At 43.0% G+C, this 19620-nt stretch overlaps 1 long non-coding RNA gene across 1 annotated transcript; it reads left to right on the top strand.

The window, feature by feature from the left end:
• Positions 1-10147: 10147 nt before the first annotated feature.
• LOC115108875 (uncharacterized) lies at positions 10148-12770 on the top strand. The gene is made up of 3 exons (XR_003860415.2): positions 10148-10275; positions 10454-10527; positions 11771-12770. It is a non-coding gene; the product is annotated as an uncharacterized LOC115108875 (long non-coding RNA).
• The last annotated feature ends 6850 nt before the right edge of the window (positions 12771-19620 follow it).

Below are 19620 nucleotides of genomic sequence, written 5' to 3'. Positions count from 1 at the left end.
TTATTGACAATTTTGATACCTTCTGGAAACAAAGCTTGTATTATAAGGAGGAAGCAATCCACCCAAATCATTTGGGTTCCTGGATCCTTTCACAGCATTATAAGGCTGTTTTGAGATAATGCCTTATCAATGACCCAAGTCTAGCTCATCTAATCCCTACCATTGTGTTGCCGAGTTGTCATAATGCTTCAGCAAATGTACATTATCCTAGGGGTGTTTGGAGACACAATGTAAATAACCTAATTTATGTATCCCTCTTACTGCCTGGAATGCCTCTGCGGATCCTACAGCTATTATATGCAATAATCATATGCATATGAACCAGAGTAATACTTTTAGCACTGAGGTGGCGTGCCCTTGTAGGAAGTCCACTGTGTGCAGCTCATCCTGCACTAATAAAAATAACCTGAGTATGTCTTCCCCTGCTAAGCTTCCCTGGGGCGGCAGGGTAGCCTAGTGGTTAGAGCATTGGACTAGTAACCGAAAGGTTGCAAGTTCAAACCCCCGAGCTGACAAGGTACAAACCCACTGTTCCTAGGCCGTCATTGAAAATTAGAATCTGTTCTTAACTGACTTGCCTAGTTAAATAAAATTAAGCAAGAAAAATTATCAAGCAACACAGAAAAGTGTTAGAAATAGCCACATTGACATATGTAGCTTAAGAAACAAGGTTCATGAAATCCATAATTTGCTAGTAACAGATGACATTCATATTCTGACAATCTCTGAAACAAATTTAGATAATACATTTGATGATACAGTAGTAGCAATACCAAGGGGGATGGTGTTGCAGTCTATATTCAGAACTACATTCCTGTAGAGAGGATCTCATGTTAAATACTGTTGAAGTAATATGGCTACAGGTTCACCTGCCTCACCTAAAGCCCATTCTGGTGGGAAGCTGCAACAGACCACCAAGTGCTAAAAGTCTCTGGATAACCTGTGTGAAGTGCTTGATAATGTATGTGATATCAATAGAGAGGTATCATTTCTGGGTGATTTAAATATTGACTGGCTTTCATCAGGCTGCCCACAAAAGAGAAAGCGTCAAACAGTAACCAGTGCCTGCAACCTGGTTCAGGTTATCAATCAACCTACCAGGGTAGTTACAAACAGTACAGGAATGAAATCATCAACATGTATTGATCATATCTTTACTAATGCTGCAGAAATTTGATTGAAAGCAGTATCCAGATCCATCGGATGTAGTGATCACAATATAGTAACTTTCTGAACATTCGAGACGTGTAGTCCACTTGTCATTCCAATCTCCTTTGCATTAGCGTAGCCTCTTCTGTAGCCTGTCAACTATGTGTCTGTCTATCCCTGTTCTCTCCTCTCTGCACAGACCATACAAACGCTCCACACCACGTGGCCGCGGCCACCCTAATCTGGTGGTCCCAGCGCGCACGACCCACGTGGAGTTCCAGGTCTCCGGTAGCCTCTGGAACTGCCAATCTGCGGCCAACAAGGCAGAGTTCATCTCAGCCTATGCCTCCCTCCAGTCCCTCGACTTCTTGGCACTGACGGAAACATGGATCACCACAGATAACACTGCTACTCCTACTGCTCTCTCTTCGTCCGCCCACGTGTTCTCGCACACCCCGAGAGCTTCTGGTCAGCGGGGTGGTGGCACCGGATCCTCATCTCTCCCAAGTGGTCATTCTCTCTTTCTCCCCTTACCCATCTGTCTATCGCCTCCTTTGAATTCCATGCTGTCACAGTTACCAGCCCTTTCAAGCTTAACATCCTTATCATTTATCGCCCTCCAGGTTCCCTCGGAGAGTTCATCAATGAGCTTGATGCCTTGATAAGCTCCTTTCCTGAGGACGGCTCACCTCTCACAGTTCTGGGCGACTTTAACCTCCCCACGTCTACCTTTGACTCATTCCTCTCTGCCTCCTTCTTTCCACTCCTCTCCTCTTTTGACCTCACCCTCTCACCTTCCCCCCTACTCACAAGGCAGGCAATACGCTCGACCTCATCTTTACTAGATGCTGTTCTTCCACTAACCTCATTGCAACTCCCTCCAAGTCTCCGACCACTACCTTGTATCCTTTTCCCTCTCTCTCTCATCCAACACTTCCCACACTGCCCCTACTCGGATGGTATCGCGCCGTCCCAACCTTCGCTCTCTCTCCCCGCTACTCTCTCCTCTTCCATCCTATCATCTCTTCCCTCTGCTCAAACCTTCTCCAACCTATCTCCTGATTCTGCCTCCTCAACCCTCCTCTCCTCCCTTTCTGCATCCTTTGACTCTCTATGTCCCCTATCCTCCAGGCCGGCTCGGTCCTCCCCTCCCGCTCCGTGGCTCGACGACTCATTGCGAGCTCACAGAACAGGGCTCCGGGCAGCCGAGCGGAAATGGAGGAAAACTCGCCTCCCTGCGGACCTGGCATCCTTTCACTCCCTCCTCTCTACATTTTCCTCTTCTGTCTCTGCTGCTAAAGCCACTTTCTACCACTCTAAATTCCAAGCATCTGCCTCTAACCCTAGGAAACTCTTTGCCACCTTCTCCTCCCTCCTGAATCCTCCTCCCCCCCCCCCCCTCCTCCCTCTCTGCAGATGACTTCGTCAACCATTTTGAAAAGAAGGTCGACGACATCCGATCCTCGTTTGCTAAGTCAAACGACACCGCTGGTTCTGCTCACACTGCCCTACCCTGTGCTCTGACCTCTTTCTCCCCTCTCTCTCCAGATGAAATCTCGCGTCTTGTGACGGCCGGCCGCCCAACAACCTGCCCGCTTGACCCTATCCCCTCCTCTCTTCTCCAGACCATTTCCGGAGACCTTCTCCCTTACCTCACCTCGCTCATCAACTCATCCCTGACCACTGTCTACGTCCCTTCCGTCTTCAAGAGAGCGAGAGTTGCACCCCTTCTGAAAAAACCTACACTCGATCCCTCCGATGTCAACAACTACAGACCAGTATCCCTTCTTTCTTTTCTCTCCAAAACTCTTGAACGTGCTGTCCTTGGCCAGCTCTCCCGCTATCTCTCTCAGAATGACCTTCTTGATCCAAATCAGTCAGGTTTCAAGACTAGTCATTCAACTGAGACTGCTCTTCTCTGTATCACGGAGGCGCTCCGCACTGCTAAAGCTAACTCTCTCTCCTCTGCTCTCATCCTTCTAGACCTATCGGCTGCCTTCGATACTGTGAACAAAACCTGAGAAAAAAATCCAACCAGGAAGTGGGAAATCTGAGGTTTGTAGTTTTTCTAATCCTTGCCTATCGATTATAGAGTGTCTTTGGGGTCATATTGCACTTCCCAAGGTTTCCACTAAATGTCAACAGTCTTTAGAACCTTGTTTGATGCTTCTACTGTGAAGGAGGGGTGAATGGGAGCTGAATGAGTCAGAGGTCTGCCAGAGTGGCATGAGCTGATCACGCGCGCTCACGTGAGAGTTAGCTTGCGTTCCATTGCATTTCTACAGACAAAGGAATTCTCCAGGTGGAACATTATTGAAGATTTATGATAAAAACATCCTAACAATTTTTTTTCTTTATTTTAACATCCTAAAGATCGATTCTATATTTCGTTTGACATGTTTCTACGAACTGTAATATGACTTTTCGTCTGAACTTTCGCCTGGACTTGCCCGCGCGTCGTGAGTTTGGATTGTGTACTAAACACGCGAACAAAAGGAGGTATTTGGACATAAATGATGGACTTTATTGAACAAATCAAACATTTATTTTGGAACTGGGATTCCTGGGAGTGCATTCTGATGAAGATCATCAAAGGTAAGTGAATATTTATAATGCTATTTCTGACTTCTGTTGACTCCACAACATGGTGAATATCTGTATGGCTTGTTTTGTTGTCTGAGCGCTGTACTCAGATTATTGCATGGTGCGTGATTTTTCCGTAAAGTTTTTTTGAAATCTGACACAGCGGTTGCATTAAGGAGAAGTGGATCTAAAATTCCATGCATAATAATCATTTATCAATGTTTATTATGAGTATTTCTGTAAATGGATGTGGCTCTCTGCAAAATCACCGGATGTTCTGGAACTACTGAACATAACGCGCCAAAGTAAACTCAGATTTTTGGATATAAATATGAACTTTATCGAACAGAACATACATGAATTGTGTAACATGAAGTCCTATGAGTGTCATCTGATGAAGATCATCAAATGTTAGTGATTAATTTTATCTCTATTTCTGCTTTTTGTGACTCCTCTCTTTGGCTGGAAAAATGGCTGTCTTTTTCTGTGACTAGGCGCTGACCTAACATAATCATTTGGTGTGCTTTCGTCGTAAAGCCTTTTTGAAATCGGACACTGTGGCCTGATTTACAACAAGTTTATATTTAAAATTGTGTAAAATACTTGTATGTTTGAGGAATTTTAATTATGGGATTTCTGTTGTTTTGAATTTGGCGCACTGCAATGACATGTTGAATGCACCGAGCTGTCTGTTTGAACTACTGGCACACAGCTTGGACACCCATGCATACCCCACAAGACATGCCACCAGAGGTCTCTTCACAGTCCCCAAGTGCAGAACAGACTATGGGAGGAGCATAGTACTACATAGAGCCATGAATACATGGAACTCTATTCCACATCAAGTAACTCATACCAGCAGTAAATTAGATTTAAAAAACAGATAAAAATACATCTTATGAAACAGCGGGGACTGTGAAGCAACACAAACATAGACACATGCATACAAACTCACAATAACATATGCACTATACACACATGTACACATGGATTCTGTGTTGTATATGTGTATGTGGAAGTAGAGTAGAGGCCTGAGGGCACACACTTAATATGTTGTGAAATCTGTTATTGTAATGTTTTTTTAAATGTATGACTGCCTTAATTTAGCTGGACCCTAGGATCCATAATAAATACAAAATGTTGAATAACAGGTGGATATTAATGTGTTCCAGGACAGCATGGATTTGTGAAAGGGCATACAGGGCCCAAGTGGTGTACTCAGCACACCAGGATTTTGTTTCCAAAAATCAATCTCCATTTGTAGTGGTCTGAGGTCTGACAAGGTAATGTTGAAAACATGGGCATAGAGAGTGCTTCTAGTTCTTTTTAGGTACTGTTTGGTAGCTGCCAACTCTCTGTGGATTGTCTCTGTGGGACTCGTCGATGGGTTAGAGAATTGGTGCAGTGTGAGCGTGTTCTGAGTGCAGTAGCCTAGTTTGGTGGTGAACTGCTACAGACCTATATCTATCCTACCCTGCCTTTCTAAGGTCTTTGAAAATCAAGTTAACAAACAGATTACCGACCATTTAGAATCCCACCGTACCTTCTCCGCTATGCAATCTGGCTTCCGATCTGGTCATGGGTGCACCTCAGCCACGCTCAAGGTCCTAAACAATATCATAACTGCCATCGATAAGAGACTTTACTGTGCAGCCGTATTCATCAACCTGGCCAAGGCTTTCGACTCTGTCAACCACCACATTCTCATTGGCAGACTCAACAGCCTTTGTTTCGCAAATGACTGCCTCGCCTGGTTTACCAACTACTTCTCTGATAGAGTTCAGTGTGTCAAATTGGAGGGCCTGTTGTCCGGACCTCTGGCAGTCTCTATGGGGGTGCCACAGGGTTCAATTCTCGGGCCGACTCTCTTCTTTGTATACATCAATGATGTCGCTCTTGCTGCTGGTGATTCTCTGATCCACCTCCACGCAGACGACACCATTCTGTACACTTCTGGCCCTTCTTTGGACACTGTGCTAACTAACCTCCAGACGAGCTTCAATGCCATACAACTCTCCTTCCATGGCCTCCAACTGCTCTTAAATGCAAGTAAAACTAAATGCATGCTCTTCAACCGATCGCTGCCCGCACCTGCCCGCCCGTCCAGCATCACTACTCTGGACGCTTCTGACCTAGAATATGTGGACAACTACAAATACCTAGGTGTCTGGTTAGACTGTAAACTCTCCTTCCAGATTCACATTAAGCATCTCCAATCCAAAATTAAATCTAGAATCGGCTTCCTATTTCGCAACAAAGCATCCTTCACTCATGCTGCCAAACATACCCTCGTAAAACTGACCATCCTACTGATCCTCGACTCTGGCGATGTCATTTACAAAATAGCCCCCAACACTCCACTCAACAAATTGGATGCAGTCTATCACAGTGCCATCCGTTTTGTCACCAAAGTCCTATATACTACCCACCACTGCGACCTGTACGCTCTCGTTGGCTGGCCCTCGCTTCATACTCATCGCCAAACCCACTGGCTCCAGATCATCTACAAGTCTTTGCTAGGTAAAGCCCCGCCTTATCTCAGTTCACTGGTCACCATAGCAGCACCCACCCACATAACACGCTCCAGCAGGTATATTTCTGGTCACCCCAAAGCCAATTCCTCCTTTGGCCGTCTCTCCTTCCAGTTCTCTGCTGCCGATGACTGAAACGAACTGCAAAAATTGCTGAAGCCACTTATCTCCCTCACTAACTTTAAGCACCAGCTGTCAGAGCAGCTCACAGATCACTGCACCTGTACATAGACCATCTGTTAACAGCCCATCCAACTACCTCAACCCCATACTGTATTTATTTATCTTGCTAATTTGCACCCCAGTATCTCTACTTGCACATTCATCTTCTGCACATCTACCATTCCAGTGTCTAATTGCTATATTGTAATTACTTCTCCACCATGGCCCATTTAATGCCTTACCTCCCTTATCTTACCTCATTTGCATATAGATTTTTCTTTTTTCTACTGTATTGTTGACTGTATGTTTGTTTATTCCATGTGTAACTCTGTGTTGTTGCATGTGTCAAACTGCTTTGCTTTATCTTGGCCAGGTCGCAGTTGTAAATGAGAACTTGTTCTCAACTAGCCTACCTGGTTAAATAAAGGAGAAAAATAAATAAATAAAAATAAACTGTGCTTTGTGCAGTGGGGCTGTGTGAGCTTGTGACGGAGACACTGAGTGAGTGAGGGCTGAAGGACCCACTGGCCTAGTCTTTGTGGAGACGGTTTTTCCTGAGTTCATCCGGTCTTTTGCTCCAGCCTCTAACACTCATTTTTTAAAGGTGTGTGTGTGTGCACACGTGTGATTGTGCACGTGTATGAATGAATCTTGTTTGATTAATAGTGAGTTGTCTCCCTCTTTGCTGTTATGAGAGACCTGTCATGTCTTTTACAGTCTCCATGTGGCTTCAATAGAACAGTGTAATCTGGTTACGAACAACAAAGGATCTGTGAGATTTTGTGATGATGTTAGCGCTAATACCAGCCTAATACCATCCATGTATAATATCAACATCAATGTAGTATGACTCAGACCCAGTGGTACTGTCAATCAGCCTCACACAACCAGAGGATGGCCCATAGAGCCTCAGGAGGACCTAGCTTCTAAAGGACCCCATTGTATTCAGGTCAATAGTACCTCTCAACATCATCATGTTACAGGGGCATATCATGAACTTTGATCTGGGAAATTACATTTACAACCCTGTAAGGACTTTAGTAAGCCTCACACACAGCATGGCATTGTGTGTGTTATCCGAGCCCTTCGTTTGGCTGAGACATGGTGCGTTAGGATTACAGTGAGCCATGCTGGAGCTGCACTGTGCTGTGTGTGTGCGTGTGTTTCTCTCAGTATGACTTGGTTTTCTTTGTCAGCTGTCTCTCTGCAGCCTCTCATTGCTAGAGTTCATAACCAGGACCAAGCACATACCAGACTGTACAGTACCTGCTTACGACAGCCTTTTTGTCTGCTGTACCTCATATCCATCCAAGCTTGTGGGCTTGTGTTGGTTTTTGGACTGTACAAAACGTTTTGTAACATTTCATGTAGCACAATAATAATATGAATGTATTTCAATTTCATTCATGCAATTATTCTGGCACATGCTCACTCTAATATATACAGTATATCACAAAAGTGAGTATACCCCTCACATTTTTATAAATATTTGAGTATATCTTTTCATGTGACAACACTGAAGAAATGACGCTTTGCTACAATGTAAAGTAGTGAGTGTACAGCTTGTATAACAGTGAAGATTTGCTGTCCCCTCAAAATAACACACAGCCATTCATGTCTAAACCGCTGGCAACAAAAGTGAGTACACCCCTAAGTGAAAATGTCCAAATTGGGCCCAATTAGCCATTTTCCCTCCCCGGTGTCATGTGACTCGTTAGTGTTACAAGGTCTCAGGTGTAAATGGGGAGCAGGTGTGTTAAATTTGGTGTCTTCGCTCTCACACTCCCTCATACTAACTGGTCACTGGAAGTTCAACATGGCACCTCATGGCAAAGAACTCTCTGAGGATCTGAAAAATGAATTGTTGCTCTACATAAAGATGGCCTGGGCTATAAGAAAATTGCCAAGACCCTGAAACTGAGCTGCAGCACGGTGGCCAAGACCATACAGTGGTTTAACTGGACAGGTTCCACTCAGAACAGGCCTCGCCATGGTCGACCAAAGAAGTTGAGTGCACATGCTCAGCGTCATATCCAGAGGTTGTCTTTGGAAAATAGATGTATGAGTGCTGCCAGCATTGCTGCAGAGGTTGAAGGGGTGGGGGGTCAGCCTGTCAGTGCTCAGACCATACGCCGTACACTGCATCAAATTGGTCTGCATGGCTGTCTTCCCAGAAGGAAGCCTCTTCTAAAAATGGTGCACAAGAAAGACCACAAACAGTTTGCTGAAGACAAGCAGACTAAGGACATGGATTACTGGAACCATGTCCTGTGGTCTGATGAGACCAAGATAAACTTATTTGGTTCAGATGGTGTCAAGCGTGTGTGGCGGAAACCAGGTGAGGAGTACAAAGACAAGTGTGTCTTGCCTACAGTCAAGCATGGTGGTGGGAGTGTCATGGTCTGGGGCTGCATGAGTGCTGCCGGCACTGGGGAGCTACAGTTCATTGAGGGAACCATGAATGCCAACATGTACTGTGACATACTGAAGCAGAGCATGATCCCCTCCCTTCAGAGACTGGGCCTCAGGGCAGTATTCCAACATGATAACGACCCCAAACACACCTCCAAGACGACCGCTGCCTTGCTAAAGAAGCTGAGGGTAAAGGTGATGGACTGGCCAAGCATGTCTCCAGACCTAAACCCTATTGAGCATCTGTGGGGCATCCTCAAACGGCAGGTGGAGGAGTGCAAGGTCTCTAACATCCACCAGCTCTGTGATGTCGTCATGGAGGAGGACTCCAGTGGCAACCTGTGAAGCTCTGGTGAACTCCATGCCCAAGAGGGTTAAGGCAGTGCTGGAAAATGATGGTGGCCACACAAAATATTGACACTTTGGGCCCAATTTGGACATTTTCACTTAGGGGTGTACTCACTTTTGTTGCCAGCGGTTTAGACATTAATGGCTGTGTGTTGAGTCATTTTGAGGGGACAGCAAATTTACACTGTTATGCAAGCTGTACACTCACTACTTTACATTGTAGCAAAGCGTCATTTCTTCAGTGTTGTCACATGAAAAGATATACTCAAATATTTACAAAAATGTGAGGGGTGTTACTCACTTTTATGATATACTGTATACTCTGGGTTGTTCATTAGACCTGTTCTGTCATTTTTCTTTTCTTGTTTAGATTTTTAAAATTATTTTTGTATTTGTATTGTATTTGCGATACATTCTACTGCCCTTTTACCTGCTATAACACCTGCAAATATGTGTAAGCGACCCAAAAACTTTTGATTTGATTTGATTAGATTAACACTATGCATGTCCCGTCCAAGCTTATAAGAGCAGCTTGACATATTACAGCATGTCACATTTGTGAGTGACTAATGGGAGGCTATGTAATTAAGATAATATTACATCACATCAAGTGTCTTTTCCCTTGAATTCTATTTCATACGACATTACTCTGACAGCCAAAATGATTTTGAACCAGTGAATAACCTTGAAACGGTCATAATAATCCATAATGTTTCAGTTTAAAGTGTGTAAGTAAGACTGATTGCCACAGGATGGATGGCAAATTTGACCAGTTAATAGGGGAACTGTAAAACACAAACAACAAAAAGAAAGCAGGAAATGGCTCTTCACAGTGTCATGTCTGCTTCTGCGTTTCTGCCCGCATCCGGTGTCCTGCTGGTCTGTGATATGTGCCAACTGAGGAAGTAAAAAGTTAACAAAAAACTGTGAACTTCCTTCTGACTAACAAACATTGAGGCTGACAGATGCAGTACCGTACAATGCATCATGGTACAATATATCATAGCACTGTGCCTCATTAGAATCAGCTGATATTCTGAGGAACTGGGCCTCTTTTGACACCCAATGGCTATCTAGTTTCAGTTGACAGGTACAGACTAACATTTTCAGTATTCATAATCAAAAATCTAACATTTGTTTTGCTTCCATTTTTGACTATGATAAGATGATAAGAAGATGTGTAGTTTTAATAGAGAAAGCAAAGCTATATGTAAGGTGTGAAACGAGGAGACATCAGACAACTGACCAAGTTTTCTGTATCATCTTAGAATCCTCGCTGGCCAAGGAGAGATCAGGGACTTCATCCAGACCAAACGTCTCTTTATAAAGTCTCTCTGTGGAGGTGAGAAAATTCTTTGGCTTTCTTTAGGCATGCACATATCTCCCGTTCTTACATCCACTCAGAGGTTGCAAGCAACTGAGGGAGAGCTTAAATCACTACGTGTGGAAAATATGAATCCATCAGAACTCGCTGCTTGCTGACCCAGTGCCCATCATAATACTTTTATGACCACCCTACAGCTGCCCCAGTGGGATGAAGCCTTGATCAAATACTTAGATGTTTGATCAGAGATTTATGGTAACTTCAATCTGTGAATCACCTGTGTGTAATGTATGATAAATGCATGTATACATCCATATTAAGCTCTTCTAGTGACCATTAGCTGTTATAAATACTTATACAGTACATTGTAGGTCTTAAATGTACAGTTCCTGTAAATCCTTTAAACTGGGTCAAGGAAAAACTTTTCTAGTAGTATAGGTAGTATTTATTGGGATCACCAATTATTCTTCCTGGGGTCCAAAAAGGAAATTAAACACACTAAATAGAAGACATAAAATATATAATATAATAATATACATAACACTACATAATATCCTGCCTCACGCTTCAGAAACAGGAGATGGCTCCCGCCCTATGCGCCAATTCCGCTCGCACAAGTCAAGGCTCGTGCAAGGCCACCCACCTAGATGATACAATACATAACACAGTATAAATTACAATACAGAATATATCAAAATAGCTGTGTCTCTTCACAGTCCCCGGTGTGCCGTAAGGTGTTCTTTATCAGTTGTAGTGTTGACCCATTCAATACAATTTGCTTTGACATTACTATGGCTTCCTAACGGTTTAAGATACACAGCATAGGCTATTAAGGAAGTTGATATTGTTATTGATAGAATTTTCGGGGATGTTGATTCAATGTACAATTGTTGAGCAAACTCACAACAAAAAGTTTTTGTGTGAACATTTTGTTGAACAAACTCACAATCCTATTGCAGCTGGTTGCCTTACAATTGTACGTTGAATCAACATCCTTTATTTTTTTTGCAATGACAGCAGCCATCCCTCAGGAGTGCTTCCTGTAACAATATCTTCTCAATGAACACCAGACATTTAAATAGTGTCATAAAATGGCTTGCGTGTATGTAGTTCATGATCTTTGTGGTGTAATTATGTATGAAAAGCACTATATACAAATAAATAAAGCCTATCAGTATTGTCAAAATATAAAATATACTACAGTAGCTAACTGAGATTGAATATGATTTCCCATATATTTCTCTCTTTCTCTTGTTCCCAGTCCTCATCTCCAGTCCTCCTATCATTGGTATTCTGTGGGAGAGCTGCTCGACCGCTGGGAGGATATGGTGGGCTGTGTACGATACGCTGTGCGTTCACTGCTGATGAGTTGATGATGGTCACAGAGTTAAACAGAGTATGAAAACACCATCTCCCCTGGACGGACGTGACGGCCATCTTAACTTATCCAGCACAGCACAGGTAGTAGAGTCAATGGGGAAATTGCTGGAGACCTACTGTGGCCCTTCTCTCAGTCCCACACTGACAGTATGATCCCATGTTTCCTAGTGGGCTTTAGTTATACGGCCAGAGGCGTAAACCGACATAGTACATAAAGTATTAACCAAACAGCATTTGTCATTATAACTTGTTGTTTTATGCCTATGAAGTCTCTGTGTGTGAGTAAGGAAAGAATACTAACAGGATAAGGTTCATTTATAAGTTACATGGTCGTGTTCCCTAAAAGCAGCATTTCCATCATCATCACTCCTCATCTTCCCTGGGGCTCTGAATAGACCAGCCACAGATGTGTTGAGCTTGTGATTAACGGCACAATGGGCTGTTTGTTGCTGCCTCTCTCTCTCCACCTGGGCCTCTGTAGATGGAATCATCCCTGGCAGCACTCATGACCAGCTTGAATCAGCCCTTCTGTTTGGGTCTGTTAATGATGTTGTCATTTCTATGGTACCTTCTGTCTTTATCCACTCTGATCTACCTGGCTTGGCTTGGCTTTAGCTAATGATCCATTTGAACAGCTGGACGTGTTAGTAAGGATGTTAGTGCCTTGCCTTGCTTAAGGGTATGCAGACCAATGAGCCAATGTGGCCCCTCATGATCAAATCAAATTGTATTTATCACATGCGCCGAATACAACAGGTGTAGACCTTACAGTGAAATGCTTACTTACAAGCCCTTAACCAACAATGCAGTTTAAATAAAATAAGTTTAAAAAAGTAGGAGATAAGAATAACAAATAATTAAAGAGCAGCAGTAAATAACAATAGCGGGGCTATATATGAGTTCTGTTTTTTTGGGGCCCTCACCACCATCAAAGTTGCTCATCCTTGCACTACACTAAAGATTAGTCCCTACTGAGCTCTCTGTGTGTGTATACAGTTGAAGTCGGAAGTTTACATACACTTAGGTTGTAGTCATTAAAACTGATTTTTCAACCACTCCACAAATTTCTTGTTAAAACCTCTCTGGGAAATGTGGGACGCTAGCGAGAAAATGCAAATAAAGAGAAAATGCAAATAAATTCCTATAAAAATCAAACTTTCATGAAATCACACATGTAAGATAACAAATTAAAGCTACACGTGTTGTGAATCCAGCCAACATGTCAGATTTCAAAAGTTATTATCGGTGAAAGCAAACGTTGCTATTATCTGAGCATAGCACCATAGTAAACAAAAGAGAGAACATTTCAACCCTGCAGGCGCGACACAAAACGCAGAAATAAAAATATAAATCATGCCTTACCTTTGATGAGCTTATTCTGTTGGCACTCCAATGTGTCCCATAAACATCACAAATGGTCCTTTTGTTTGATTAATTCCGTCCATATACAGTGCCTTGTGAAAGTATTCGGCCCCCTTGAACTTTGCGACCTTTTGCCACATTTCAGGCTTCAAACATAAAGATATAACACTGTATTTTTTTGTGAAGAATCAACAACAAGTGGGACACAATCATGAAGTGGAACGACATTTATTGGATATTTCAAACTTTTTTAACAAATCAAAAACTGAAAAATTGGGCGTGCAAAATTATTCAGCCCCCTTAAGTTAATACTTTGTAGCGCCACCTTTTGCTGCGATTACAGCTGTAAGTCGCTTGGGGTATGTCTCTATCAGTTTTGCACATCGAGAGACTGAATTTTTTTCCGATTCCTCCTTGCAAAACAGCTCGAGCTCAGTGAGGTTAGATGGAGAGCATTTGTGTACAGCAGTTTTCAGTTCTTTCCACAGATTCTCGATTGGATTCAGGTCTGGACTTTGACTTGGCCATTCTAACACCTGGATATGTTTATTTTTGAACCATTCCATTGTAGATTTTGCTTTATGTTTTGGATCATTGTCTTGTTGGAAGACAAATCTCCGTCCCAGTCTCAGGTCTTTTGCAGACTCCATCAGGTTTTCTTCCAGAATGGTCCTGTATTTGGCTCCATCCATCTTCCCATCAATTTAACCATCTTCCCTGTCCCTGCTGAAGAAAAGCAGGCCCAAACCATGATGCTGCCACCACCATGTTTGACAGTGGGGATGGTGTATTCAGGGTGATGAGCTGTGTTGCTTTTACGCCAAACATAATGTTTTGCATTGTTGCCATAAAGTTTCATTTTGGTTTCATCTGACCAGAGCACCTTCTTCCACATGTTTGGTGTGTCTCCCAGGTGGCATGTGGCAAACTTTAAACAACACTTTTTATGGATATCTTTAAGAAATGGCTTTCTTCTTGCCACTCTTCCATAAAGGCCAGATTTGTGCAATATACGACTGATTGTTGTCCTATGGACAGAGTGTCCCACCTCAGCTGTAGATCTCTGCAGTTCATCCAGAGTGATAATGGGCCTCTTGGCTGCATCTCTGATCAGTCTTCTCCTTGTATGAGCTGAAAGTTTAGAGGGACGGCCAGGTCTTGGTAGATTTGCAGTGGTCTGATACTCCTTCAATTTCAATATTATCGCTTGCACAGTGCTCCTTGGGATGTTTAAAGCTTGGGAAATCTTTTTGTATCCAAATCCGGCTTTAAACTTCTTCACAACAGTATCTCGGACCTGCCTGGTGTGTTCCTTGTTCTTCATGATGCTCTCTGCGCTTTTAACGGACCTCTGAGACTATCACAGTGCAGGTGCATTTATACGGAGACTTGATTACACACAGGTGGATTGTATTTATCCTCATTAGTCATTTAGGTCAACATTGGATCATTCAGAGATCCTTACTGAACTTCTGGAGAGAGTTTGCTGCACTGAAAGTAAAGGGGCTGAATAATTTTGCACGCCCAATTTTTCAGTTTTTGATTTGTTAAAAAAGTTTGAAATATCCAATAAATGTCGTTCCACTTCATGATTGTGTCCCACTTGTTGTTGATTCTTCAAAAAAAAACACAGTTTTATATCTTTATGTTTGAAGCCTGAAATGTGGCAAAAGGTTGCAAAGTTCAAGGGGGCCAAATACTTTCGCAAGGCACTGTATATCCAAAATGTCAATTTATTTGAAAAAATACAAATAAAAACACCGGTTCCAACTTGCGCAATATGACAACAAAATATCTCAAAACTTACCTGTAAACTTTGCCAAAACATTTCAAACTACTTTTGTAATACAAATTTTGGTATTTTTAGGGTAAATAATCGATCAAATTGAAGACGGGATGATCTGTGTTCAATACAGGAAGAAAACAAACTCAAGCATGCTTTCTGGTCTTGCGCCTCTATCAAACAGTACACATGAAGTGACAATCGTTCAAGATGGCCGTACTTCTTCATTACACAAAGGAATAACCTCAACCAACGTACCACGTTCATCTGTACAAACAATAGTATGCAAGTATTAACACCATGGGACCTCGCAGTCGTCATACCGCTCAGGAAGGAGATGCGTTCTGTCTCCTAGAGATGAACGTGCTTTGGTGCGAAAAGTGCAAATCAATTCCAGAACAACAGCAAAGGACCTTGTGAAGATGCTGGAGGAAACAGGTTCAAAAGCATCTATATCCACAGTAAAACTAATCCTATATCGACATAACCTGAAAGGCTGCTCAGCAAGGAAGAAGCCACTGCTCCAAAACCGCGATAAAAAAACAGACAACAGTTTGCAACTGCACATGGGGACAAAGATTGTACTTTTTGGAGAAATGTCCTCTGGCCTGATGAAACAAAAATGGAACTGTTTGGCCGTAATGACCATCGTTATGTTTGGAGGAAAAAGGGGGATGCATGCAAGCTGAAGAACACCATCCCAACCATGAAGCACGGGGGTGACAGCATCATGTTGTGGGTGTGCTTTGCTGCAGGAGGGACTGGTGCACTTCACAAAATAGACGGCATCATGAGGCAGGAAAATGATGTGGCAATATTGAAGCAACATCTCAAGACATCAGTCAGGAAGTTAAAGCTTTGGGTCTTCCAAATGGACAATAACCCCAAGTATACTTCCAAAGTTGTGGCAAAATGATTTAAGGACAACAAAGTCAAGGTATTGGAGTGGCCATCACAAAGCCCTGACCTCAACCCTATAGAACATTTGTGGGCAGAACTGAAAAAGTGCATGCGAGCAAGGAAGCCTACAAACCTGACTCAGTTACACCAGCTCTGTCAGGAGGAATGGGCCAAAACTCACTTATTAACTTATTGTGGGAAGCTTGTGGAAGGCTACCTGAAACGTTTGACCCAAGTTAAACAATTTAAAGGCAATGCTACCAAATACTAATTGAGTGTATGTAAACTTCTGACCCACTGGGAATGTGATGAAAGAAATCAAATCTGAAATAAATCATTCTCTCTACTATTATTCTGACATTTCACATTCTTAAAATTAATGTAAAATAAATGTGAAAGACTGAGTTTACATGTACTTGGCTAAGGTGTATGTAAACTTCTGACATCAACTGTATGCATGTATGCGTGTGTCTAATGGGGATAAGGTAGTAATGCAGAGGGGGATAGCACTCAGATAGACAGACAGACAGACAGTCCCTAATGAGCTTTAGCACAATCTGCTCCCTGACGCATTATCACTGCACCAAGAACACAGGATGTGTACAAATGCCGCCGTAATCCTCACTTCATTGATTCCTCACAAACACTCCGTCTGTGGAGAAGCCTGGGAGATGACTTCATTAATTCTTCTTTATTAATGTTCTTCTTCACTCATAACTTCTGCTGTGGCCGTCTGTGCTGGGAGTACATGGGGGCAACCTGGGACACATTCCCTTTATCGCCACTTCCTAGAATGCAGGAGGATTAGATCCTAGGGGGGTTCCTTAAAGGACCCCATGTGAGTGGTGGTCGCATTACCCACCCAGCAGGCTTAGAGCAATGAGATTAGAGCAGGGCCCGTCTAAATTTAGCCTGTTCAAAAAAGAACAGACAAACACAAATATTTTTTTTTAAACTAAATGGTGGCGAGAGGAAGGGCACACACTGACACATCGCATGGGGTTCCTGGCATATACCGAGAAAGAGAGAGAACATCTTCGTGTCCTGAAGTATTAGATCATGCTCTAACTCCACCGTCTCTGAAGCAAATTGCATATGGCAATTTAGGGGTGGTCTTAAACTTAAAATCATATGAGGATGATACTGTATTCAGGTGAGATATTTCACATAGTATCTTTCATGTACTTATTAACTGGATTACCCATTGATGTATGCATATTCTGACCATAGAGACACACATTTTCACATTTCAACTTCAGCATTTCAACGTCAACTTCCCTCCTCTGTTCTTCTTTGTTCTCATGACCTCCACCTTCTCCTCTTCCTCCTGCCCCGTTCCTCCTCCTCTTTAGTCCAGGCCTCCTAAATCGTGTTAGCTCATCTAAGGAGCTCAGTGGCTATGTTGTATACACTGTATCTCCTGCCATGAACAAAACAGCTGCTCGTGTTTTAATTAAAGTTCTAACCAGGTTTTAAAGCTCTACTGTATTTGTTTACCATTACATAAAAGTAAAACAAGATTTAAAAAAAGCTTATATTTTGGGTTTTGATGGGGTAAGACTAAGCACATGAGGCATTTATAAATTATATGCTTCAATAATCGATGGCTATCATTGAATTAGAAGTACAAAAATGGATGTACCAATCCTGGATTTCCCTTTTCATTTTTGTCCCCCATTCACATCAATGCATGACTGAGTAGAAGTTTGTCTTGTGGAAGTGTGTCCCTATTTGAACTCTGACATACCCTATACACATAAATGACATACATCATGCACGTATATCACCCATCTATTGATTACAGGATGTGCTAACAGAAAGTGAATTACTGACAGCAGTTTCACCTTCACCTAGCATGTTAACCCTCGCAAGGCTACCGGCCCAGACGGCATCCCTAGCCCCGTCCTCAGAGCATGCGCAGACCAGCTGGCTGGTGTGTTTACGGACATATTTAATCATCCTTATCCCAGTCTGCTGTTCCCACATGCTTCAAGAGGGCCACCGTTGTTCCTGTTCCCAAGAAAGCTAAGGTAACTGAGCTAAATGACTATCGCCCCGTAGCGCTCACTTCCGTCATCATGAAGTGCTTTGAGAGACTAGTCAAGGACCATATCACCTCCAGCCTACCTGACACCCTAGACCCACTCCAACTTGCTTACTGCCCCAATAGGTCCACAGACGACGCAATCACACTGCACACTGCCCTAACCCATCTGGACAAGAGGAATACCTATGTAAGAATGCTGTTCATCGATTACAGCACAGCATTTAACACCATAGTACCCTCCAAACTCGTCATTAAGCTCGAGACACTGGGTCTCGACCCCGCCCTGTGCAACTGGGTGCTGGACTTCCTGACGGGCTGCCCCCAGGTGGTGAGTGTAGGAAACAACATCTCTACCCCGCTGATCCTCAACACTGGGGCCCCACAAGGGTGCGTTCTCAGCCCTCTCCTATACTCCCTGTTCACCCATGACTGTGTGGCCATGCACGTCTCCAATTCAATCATCAAGTTTGCAGACGACACTACAGTGGTAGGCTTGATTACCAACAACGACGAGACGGTCTACAGGAAGGAGGTGAGGGCCCTCGGAGTGTGGTGTCAGGAAAATAACCTCACACTCAATGTCAACAAAACAAAGGAGATGATCATGGACTTCAGGAAACAGCATAGGAAGCAGCCCCCTATCCACATTGATGGGACAGTAGTGGAGAAGGTGGAAAGTTAAGTTCCTCAGCGTACACATCACGGACAAACTGAAATGGTCCACCCACACAGACAGAGTGGTGAAGAAGGCGCAGCAGGGCCTCTTCAACTTCAGGAGGCTGAAGAAATCCGGCTTGTCACCAAAAACACTCACAAACATTTACAGATACACAATCGAGAGCATCCTGTCAGGCTGTATCACCGCCTGGTACGGCAACTGCTCCGCCCACAACCGCAAGTCTCTCCAGAGGGTAGTGAGGTCTGCACAACGCATCACCGGGGGCAAACTACCTGCCCTCCAGGACACCTACACCACCCGATGTCACAGGAAGGCCAAAAATATCATGAAATACAACAACCACTCGAGCCACTCATCCAGAGGGTGAGGTCAGTACAGGTGCATCAAAGCTGGGACAGAGAGACTGAAAAATAGCTTCTATCTCAAGGCCATCAGATTGTTAAACAGCCATCACTAACATTGAGTGGCTGCTGCCAACATACTGACTCAAATCTCTAGCCACTTTAATAATTAAAAATTGGATATAATAAATGTATCACTAGCCACTTTAAACAATGCCATTTTATATAATGTTTACATATCCTACATTACTCATCTCATATGTATATACTGTACTCTATACCATCTACTGCATCTTGCCTATGCCGTTCGGCCATCACTCATGCATATATTTTTATGTACATATTCTTATTCATTCCTTTACACTTGTGTGTAAAAGGTAGTTGTTGTGAAATTGTTAGATTACTTGTTAGATATTACTGCATGGTCGGAACTAGAAGCACAAGCATTTCGCTTAACTCACATTAACATCTACTAACCATGTGTATGTGACAAATACAATTTGATTTGATTTATCCTGGTAGTAAACACACCTGACAGTTACTTCTCTCTGTTTTCCCTCAAAACCACTCTACCGTTATGTACAATATTTACTGTCATTGATTAATAGCTTCTCCTTTT

Source organism: Oncorhynchus nerka, linkage group LG25, assembly GCF_034236695.1.
Source record: "Oncorhynchus nerka isolate Pitt River linkage group LG25, Oner_Uvic_2.0, whole genome shotgun sequence".
Taxonomy (NCBI): Eukaryota; Metazoa; Chordata; class Actinopteri; order Salmoniformes; family Salmonidae; genus Oncorhynchus; species Oncorhynchus nerka.
Note: the sequence above shows the minus strand (reverse complement) of the source record. Positions and strands in the feature narration are given on the sequence as shown.